Raw genomic sequence first — 9,599 nt, 5'->3', positions numbered from 1 at the left:
AGAATGGTGGTAATTCGAAAATAATAAAACACTTTTTTCACCGTTATCCCGTCGCCTCCCTTATTTGAAACAAAGCGAAATAGGAGGATTATCTATGTTTCGACAGATTTTCTAATAGCAATTTTAATCCAAGTTTCATAACGCTAACACATTTGCGTTGTCCAAAATGACAGTCAAATGTTAAAATACAGTCAAATGTTAATAATATAATCTCTGCACTTTTAATTCCAGACCAGCAGACTCCCATACACTACTTCACCAAAACTTATAATAACAAGGAACTACTATCGGAACAAAAGAATTACAAATGGTTGGGAAAACTGTTTTAGGGTAGTTTTTTTTTTTTTTTTAAAGGAATGTCATTATGCTCTTAATCTAGGTTCCAAACATTCACTATTTCTCGTGTAATATTAAGAGAGACTTGTAGTTTACAAGAACTAAACAAAAGGGAATCTTATTAACTTTAGGAAATCATATTCACGTACATTATCAATATTTTCTTCTCCTAAGGTTAATTATATGTTATATCTTAGAATCTGTTTTCCCTTCAAAAATAGATAATTTTTATTTTCTCAAAGATTACGTCTACTTGCCCATTAGAGGCATCCTAGTAAAAAATAGACAAAAACACTAAAGGGAAATGGGAAGGCTTTTCATGGTATGCTCACCTAAATATCTACAGACACCACTTTTCTACAAAACATTTTGTAATACAACCCGCACTGCTTTAGACAAGCAGTTTTGTTTTTTTTTCTTCTGAGCAGAAAATTGATGATCCAGTACATCATCCTGAAACAAAAGAAAAATTAATTTGCTGCTCTGATACAGGATTTCGGTTTAAAATGTTAAAAAATACTAGAGTTCTATTTTCATTAAAAAGAAATATGACAAATTATGACATTTATTATCCAATTAACAAAACTAAGTTCACCGACTATTAAAGGTTAACAATTCAGAGAATTACTTCAAAAATATAACTCATTTGGTAAAATAATTATATTTGTATTTTACTGCAGTCATATTTGCATAAATTTGAGCTTATAATTTCTTTTTAAACGAGTCACCAAGTTTGAAATCTGACCAGAAACAAAAATTTGTTGGAGAAGCTGCCCACAAACACTAAGTAACTGAAAACCCCTTCCTTCCTCACCCATTAACTTACAAATATAATTTTACACTAAAATTTCAACCGTTACAAAATCTACATGTACACCTATAAATTTAAGACACGTGGAACCGTGGAGAGTGAATCCAGAAATAAGATATTTAAATAGAACAATGACTTAATCTGAAAATATATAAATATGAAAAAATTCTATATCGAAGAACAATCTAAGAACTCATCGAAGAATAATTGAAGAACAATCGAAGAACTTTAAGTCATATTTGCACTTTCTTCACCACACTGCTTAGTGCCGTAATATTGCTTGAATTCACGAGCACTGCTTAGTGCTGTTCTGTTGCAGTCACTTCCAGCACAAATAGCACTACCTCACTCACTTCACCAGCACTGCTTGCACTATTGCACTCACTTCACCAGCACTGCTTGCACTGTTGCACTCACTTTCACCAGCACTGCTTAACTACTGACAAAATAATGTATGTACGCTTAACTACTAACACTGTTCATTTAACTACTAACACAAAATAATATATGTAGAGAAACATTTCACCTACGTCTACCATAAACCCATCGACTCAAATTATTTCAATTCAATAATTTCCTATAAAAGAAACTTACCAAAATAATACTTTCTACTATCTGAACACTATTTAGCATCAAATTATTAAATAAACCGAATATCTGCAAACTATTTGGCATTGAATAATTAAATTAACTATCTTCAAACTATTTAGCATCAAATGATTAAATGGACAATTAAAATATTAAGCGCCAAAATGATTAAATGTACTTTTACTATCTACAAATTAGATATCCTCGATAGATTGAGTAAATTCAAAAATCTGAAAACTAGCTTATCTAGAAATAGGTTATGTAAATTAAATGAACCTGGAATATTGAATTAATCGGGAACGGGAAATAAGGTAATTAAATGGAATAATGACAATTCGGAAATAAGACACTTAAACTATATGAACCTGGAATAATGAGTGAATCCAGGAATAAGATACATGGATCAATGACTTGATCCGGAAAATTTAAATTAAATGAACTTTGAATAAAGAGTGAAATTGGAAGGATAAATGGAACAATGACTTAATCTGATTAGTGCCGTACTATTGCACTCACTTCACCCGTGCTGCTTACTGCACTCACTTCACAATCACGGCTTAGTGCCATTCTATTTTAGTCAATTCATCACTGCTTCGTACTATTTCACTATTCACCAGCACTGCTTAACTACTAACACAAAAATATATGTACACAAATATTTCACCTCATTTACCATAAACCTATTGATTCAAATTATTTCAGTTCCAGGATTTGACAAAGGAAACTTTACCAAAATAATAGTTTTGACTGTGCACAATATTTAGCATCAAGTGATGAAATAAACTGACTACAGTATCTGCAAACTAGTTTGTGTCGAATAATTAAAGAAACTAACAATCCACAAACTATTTAGCATCGAATGATTAAATCCTCCATTATCTGTAAATTACTTATCTCGAGAGATAACTTAAATTTTCTGACTATCTGAAAACAATCTAGCCTCGAGAGATTAAACATACTTTAATTTTTTTAGTAGATAAATTCTTTGACTATCAGCTAACTATTTAGCCTTGAAAGAGAAAATACTTTCTTTGACAATCTAACTATTTAGCCTCAACGAGATGAAATAGTTTTTTCTTTTATCTTTTATAAAATAAATCGGTAACTAGCTCTTCTACAAACCTCCAATCCATGTCAAAATCTGCAACGAGAACTTCAACCCTGTATTTAAGTCTTCCGAGTCAAGATAATCCAGTACAGTTTCCTGTAACAAAGATAAAATAATCTTAATTTGTTATCTCTCCAGGTGTCCATTAAAGCAGGCTTTTGGCATTGGAACATCACTTATTTTTATTTAATGAATTAAGAAAATCTTTGACCTTTATTTTAATGAAATGGTAATTAATAAGCATTATAAAGATTCTTTACCAGTTAATAACAATATGTTATTGCAATAAGTTTACCGACTACGAAAGATTAATACTAGAGAGAATGAGCTTCCCGAAATATACCTTATTTTGAAGAAATATATATTTATAATTTACTACTGGGCATATTGGTATCAATTTTTAACCAATCTATTTCACTCTTAAAGGAGTTGACCATGGGTGAATTCCGACTGAACACAAATGTGTTTGTGAAACTTCCAACAAAAATCAAATACCCAATTCACAGAGGACAGCACGTGCCCCTAATTCTTCAGAATAGGAATAATTTATCATCCACTTACACAAGTACAATCTGGGACGACAAAGTTCCCCAGAAGTGCAATACGTATATTAGAGGCATCCTAGTAAAAAAAGACAAACACTAAAGGAAAAAGGGAAGGCTTTTCATGGTATCCTCACCTAAATATCTACAGACGCCACTTTTTCGCAGACATTTGTAATGCACCCGCACTGCATAGACAAGCAATTTGTTTCTTCTGAGCAGCAGAGATGATCCAGTATATCATCCTGAAACAAAAGTAAAAAATATTAATTTGCTGCTCTGATACAGGATTTCTATATAAAAATTTTTAAAAAACATTAGAGTTCTATTTTCATTAGACAAAAACATGACAAATGATGAAATTGATTATCCAATTAACAACACCATGTTTACAGACTATTAAAGGTTAACACTTCAGAGAATTAGCTCAAAAATAACTCATTTGGTAAAATAATTATATTTGTATTTTACTGCAGTCTTATTCTTTTTAAGGGGTTCACAAAGTTTGAAATCTGACCAGAAACAAACAAACATTTGTTGGAGAAGCTGCCCACAAACACTAAGTACCTGAAAGCCCCTTCCTTCCTCAGCCATTAACCTGACAAATAAAAGTTGAACCTACCAAAATTTCAACAGTAACAAAATCTACATTAGCATCTAACTCTATTGGTGCTAACCAACTTAAACTACTGCACTAAATTAAAAAACACCATTACTACATAGCCTCAAACACTACACATACAATGAGATATTATAAAGTTTGTACCCAAACTATGAACCCATTGCCTCTAAGTTTTCAATAATTTCAGGATTTGCTGTAAAAATAAAACCTATTTAATGAAGTAATCAGTTTTAACTATCTTCAAATTATTTAGCCTAGGAAGATTAAAAAAATATTTGACTATCCCATAGTGCTCGTAGCAGGACCACGATTATAAAAGTCTCTGTTTATTCATCAGATGTATTTGATCACATTGTAAATTCCACACTTATGTTTGATTTTCCGTATCATTAAAAATTCCACACTAGTTTGATTTTCCATATCATTAAACACTGACACCATCACTGGTTGGAACAACGCAGATAAAAACACTAGCAGGAGACATTTTATCAGTCCAGTCAAGCAGTCGACCAAACTCAACCTTCCCTCGGGAAGTGGAGGAAGCTATGCGCAGGTGGGATCATATCAGCAATCTTGGCAGTTTCATAGTCTTTCAGCCATGTCTCACCAATGGCAAAAGTGGCCAAAAAATTTTCAGTTAGCAAGTCTCCAATCTGAAGTGTTTGATTTCCTACCGATTGGATATTCACACTCATTTTAATTTTCTATTAGCAATCATTGCCATGATCTGTATAATTAGCAATACTTTCCATTACATAATGTAAGGTTTTGCATTCTTTTGAGTTCAGTATATGACCATCTGATATTTGCAACCATGTCAATTTATACAGTAATTTCTATAGCAACAGAAATATTCTTTTTGCTTCCTTCACCTAGATACATATATTTTCTGTGATATGCTAATCACCACATACACATCTAAACCATTCTCCTTCATTATCATCCTTATTGCAAGAATGACAGGTCACCACCGCAGTGATTTTAGTACGCATAGTGACTAGGTTAACCGCATTAATGGGGGTAGGGCAGAGTAAAAAAAAATTAGACTGTCAATTCTCAGTTTCAAATTAAGTAAAGCGAAAATTAACCGCATTAACGGGGGTAGGGCAGAGTAAAAAAAAATTAGACTGTCAATTCTCAGTTTCAAATTGAGTAAAGCGAAAACACGCCCGATCCTTACTTACGCTCTTCATCCTGAAAAAATATATTAAACTTAAAGACTCCTACAAATCTGAAAATAAGATATTTAAATTCAGGACTCATAAATCTGAAAAGAAGACATTTAAATTCAGACACCTGGACCGATAATAGATTGAAATTTGTGCAGTTTAGATTTTGTAACAGCAGCATCTTTGAATACAAAATTTCATGAGCCGAGACTTGAACCTGTGGTGTTATGGTCACTAGTTAGCCACAGATCATACATGATGATGATCCATGTTGCCACTGTCTCACCGCGTTGAGGCCATGACCGTCGAGACAGTAGGGGACGTCAATGCCAAGGAAGGATCGGCCTGTCAAAGCCTCCCCTCCCCCAGTACTGTCACGGAACCCTAAACCGTGAGGCAAGCCCCTAACTAGTAAGGGCGAACCCTTCCTAGAAAGGGACTCCCGGAATCAACATTGATAAGAGTTTCCACACCATACCAATGCCAACCCCAGGTTTCTTTACTTGAAAGTAAAAGGGGTTCAAAAGTAGGAAGTAAAGTAAGAGGCGACTTATGCTCGTAGAGCCTGTTCCATTGTTAGTAAGTTTGATTTGGTTCAAGTCTTCAGCTATAAGTGGCAGCTAGCCAAAAGTAGTAACTGAAAACCCCTTCCTTCCTCACCCATTAACTTACAAATATAATTTTACACTAAAATTTCAACCATTACAAAATCTATATGTGCATCTATAAATTTAAGACACTTGGAACCGTGGAGAGTGAATCCAGAAATAAGATTATTTAAATAGAACAATGACTTAATCTGAAAATATATAAATATGAAAAAATTCTATATCGAAGAACAATTGAAGAACTAATCGAAGAATAATTGAAGGACAATCGAAGAACTTAAGTCATATTTGCACTTTCTTACACACTGCTTTCGTAATTTGCTTGAATTCGAGCACTGCTTAGTGCTGTTCTATTGCAGTCACTTCCAGCACAAATAGCACTACCTCACTCACTTCACCAGCACTGCTTAACTACTGACAAAATAATGTATTCACGCTTCTTAAACTACTAACACTGTTCATGTAACTACTAACACAAAATAAATATATGTACAGAACATTTTCACCTACGTCTACCATAAACCCATCGACTCAAATTATTTCAATTCAATAATTTCCTATAAAAGAAACTTACCAAAATAATACTTTCTACTATCTGTACACTATTTAGCATCAAATTATTAAATAAACCGAATATCTGCAAACTATTTGGCATTGAATAATTAAATTAACTATCTTCAAACTATTTAGCATCAAATGATTAAATGAACAATTAAAATATTAAGCGCCAAAATGATTAAATATACTTTTACTATCTACAAACTAGATATCCTCGATAGATTGAGTAAATTAAAAAATCTGAAAACTAGCTTATCTAGAAATAGGTTATGTAAATTAAATGAACCTGGAATATTGAATTAATCGGGAACGGGAAATAAGGTAATTAAATGGAACAATGACAATTCGGAAATAAGACACTTAAACTATATGAACCTGGAATAATGAGTGAATCCAGGAATAAGATACATGGATCAATGACTATCCGGAAAATTTAAATTAAATGAACTTTGAATAAAGAGTGAAATCGGAAGGATAAATGGAACAATGACTTAATCTGATTAGTGCCGTACTATTGCACTCACTTCACCCGTGCTGCTTACTGCACTCACTTCACAAACACTGTTTAGTGCCATACTATTGTAGTCACTTCATCACTGTTTCGTACATTTCACTATTCACCAGCACTGCTTAACTACTAACACAAAAATATATGTATACAAATATTTCACCTCGTTACCATAAACCTATAGATTCAAATTATTTCAGTTCCAGGATTTGACAAAGGAAACTTCACCTGAATAATAGTTTTGACTCTGCAAAATATTTAGCATCAAGTGATGAAATAAACTGACTATCTGCAAACTAGTTCGTGTCGAATGATTAAAAAAACTAACAATCCACAAACTATTTAGCATCGAATGCCTAAATCCTCCATTATCTGTAAATTATTTATCCTCGAGAGATAACGTAAATTTTCTGACTATCTGAAAACTATCTAGCCTCAAGAGATTAAATATACTTTAATTTTTTTACCATCTCCAAACTATTCAGCCTAGAGATTAGATAAATTCTTTGACTATCAGCTAACTATTTAGCCTTGAAAGAGAAAATACTTTCTTTGACAATCTAACTATTTAGCCTCAACGAGAACGAGTTTTTCTTTTATAAAATAAATCTGTAAAATGAATCTGTAACTAGCTCTTTTACAAACCTCCAATCCATGTCAAAATCTACAACGAGAACTTCAACCCTGTATTTAATTTTTCAGAGTCAAGATGATCCAGTACAGTTTCCTGCCTAAGAACAAAGATAAAATAATATAATTAGTTATCTCTCCAGGTGTCCATTAAAGCAGGCTTTTGGCATTGGAACATCACTTTATTTTTTTTAATGAATTAAAGTATTTGTTCTTTATTTTAATAAAATGGTAATTAATAAGCATTATAAAGATTCTTACCAGTTAATAACCATGTTATTGCAATAAGTTTACCGACTACAAAAGATTAATACTTGAGAGAATGAGCTTCCCGAAATACACCTTATTTTGAAGAAATATTTATAATTTACTGCTGCCATATTGGTTTCAATTTTTAACCAACCTATTCATTCTTAAAGGAGTTGACCATGGGTGAATTCCGACTGAACACAAATGTGTTTGTGAAACTTCCAACAAAAATCAAATACCCAATTCACAGAGGACAGTACGTGCCCCTAATTCTTCAGAATAGGAATCATTTATCATCCACTTACATACACAAGTACAATCTGGGCAAAGTTCTCCAGAAGTGCAATACATTAGAGGCATCCTAGTAAAAAAAGACAAAAACACTAAAGGAAAAAGGGAAGGCTTTTCATGGTATCCTCACCTAAATATCTACAGACCACTTTTTTCACAAACATTTGTAATACACCGCAACCTGCATAGACAAGCAGTTTGTTTCTTCTGAGCAGCAGAGATGATCCAGTATATCATCCTGAAACAAAAGAAAATATTAATTTTGGTGCTCTGATACATTATTTCTATTTAAAATATATATAAAGAGTTCTATTTTCATTAAACAAAAATATGACAAATTATGAAATTGATTATCCAATTATCAAAACTAAGTTTACCGACTATTAAAGGTTAACACTTCAGAGAATTAGCTCAAAAATAACTCATTTGATAAAATAATTATATTTGTATTTTACTGCAGTCTTATTCTTTACAAGGAGTTCACAAAGTTCGAAATCTGACCAGAAACAAAAACATTTGTTGAAGAAGCTGCCCACAAACACTAAGTACCTGAAAGCCCCTTCCTTCCTCAGCCATTAACCTGTCTAATTAAAATGTTGAAGAAAACCATACCAAAAATTTCAACAGTTCAAAAAAAACAAAATCTACATTAGCATCTGTAACTCGATTGGTGCTAAACAACTTGAACTATTGCACTAAATTAAAAAACACCAGTACTGCATAGCCTCAAACACTACACATACAATCAGATATTATTAAGTTTGTACACAAATTATTAACCCATTGCCTCTAAGTTTTCTATAATTTCAGGATTTGCTGTATAAATAAAACCTAATTAATGAAGTAATCAGTTTTAACTATCTTCAAATTATTTAGCCTAGGAAGATTAAAAAATATTTGACTATCCTCATAGTGCTCGTAGCAGGACCACCATTATAAAATTCTGTTTATTCATCAGATGTATTTGATCACATTGTAAATTCCACACTTACGTTTGATTTTCCATATCATTAAAAATTCCACACGTTTGATTTTCCATATCATTAAAAATTCCACACGTTTGATTTTCCATATCATTAAACACTGACACAATCACTGGTTGGATCAACGCAGATAAAAACACTAGCAGGAGACATTTTATCAGTCCAGTCAAGCAGTCGACCAAACTCAACCTTCCCTCGGGAAGTGGAGGAAGTTATGCGCAGGTGGGATCATATCAGCAATCTTGGCAGTTTCATCGTCTTTCAGCCATGTCTCACCAATGGCAAAAATTGCCATAAAATTTTCAGTTAGCTAGTCTCCAATCTGAAGTGTTTGATTTCCTACCGATTGGATATTCATAAACTCATTTTAATTTTCTATTAGCAATCATTGCCATGATCTGTATAATCAGCAATCTTCTTCATTACATAATGTAAGGTTTTGCATTCTTTTGAGTTCAGTATATGACCATCTGTTTGATATTTGCGACCATGACAATTTACACAGTTCATTTCAATAGCAACAGAAATATTCTTTTTGCTTCCTTCACCAAGATACACACATTCTTTGTGATACGCTAATCACCACATACACATCT

At 32.6% G+C, this 9,599-nt stretch overlaps 1 long non-coding RNA gene across 3 annotated transcripts in view; it reads right to left on the bottom strand.

Moving 5' to 3' along the window:
* Nucleotides 1-766: 766 nt before the first annotated feature.
* The window catches only part of LOC135204690 (uncharacterized), a 29,841-nt gene continuing 21,008 nt past the window's right edge, over nt 767-9,599 (bottom strand). For all 3 annotated transcript variants that reach the window (XR_010312293.1, XR_010312294.1, XR_010312292.1), the window contains exons 4-8: nt 8,151-8,258; nt 7,496-7,577; nt 3,523-3,630; nt 2,858-2,939; nt 767-789 (exon numbers count right to left, since the gene is read on the bottom strand). This is a non-coding gene — a long non-coding RNA (uncharacterized LOC135204690). The remainder of the gene's footprint in view (nt 790-2,857; nt 2,940-3,522; nt 3,631-7,495; nt 7,578-8,150; nt 8,259-9,599) is intronic.

Source organism: Macrobrachium nipponense, chromosome 47, assembly GCF_015104395.2.
Source record: "Macrobrachium nipponense isolate FS-2020 chromosome 47, ASM1510439v2, whole genome shotgun sequence".
Lineage (NCBI taxonomy): Eukaryota > Metazoa > Arthropoda > Malacostraca > Decapoda > Palaemonidae > Macrobrachium > Macrobrachium nipponense.
The sequence above is the reverse complement of the archived record's forward strand: the minus strand, read 5'-3'. Positions and strand labels throughout refer to the sequence as shown.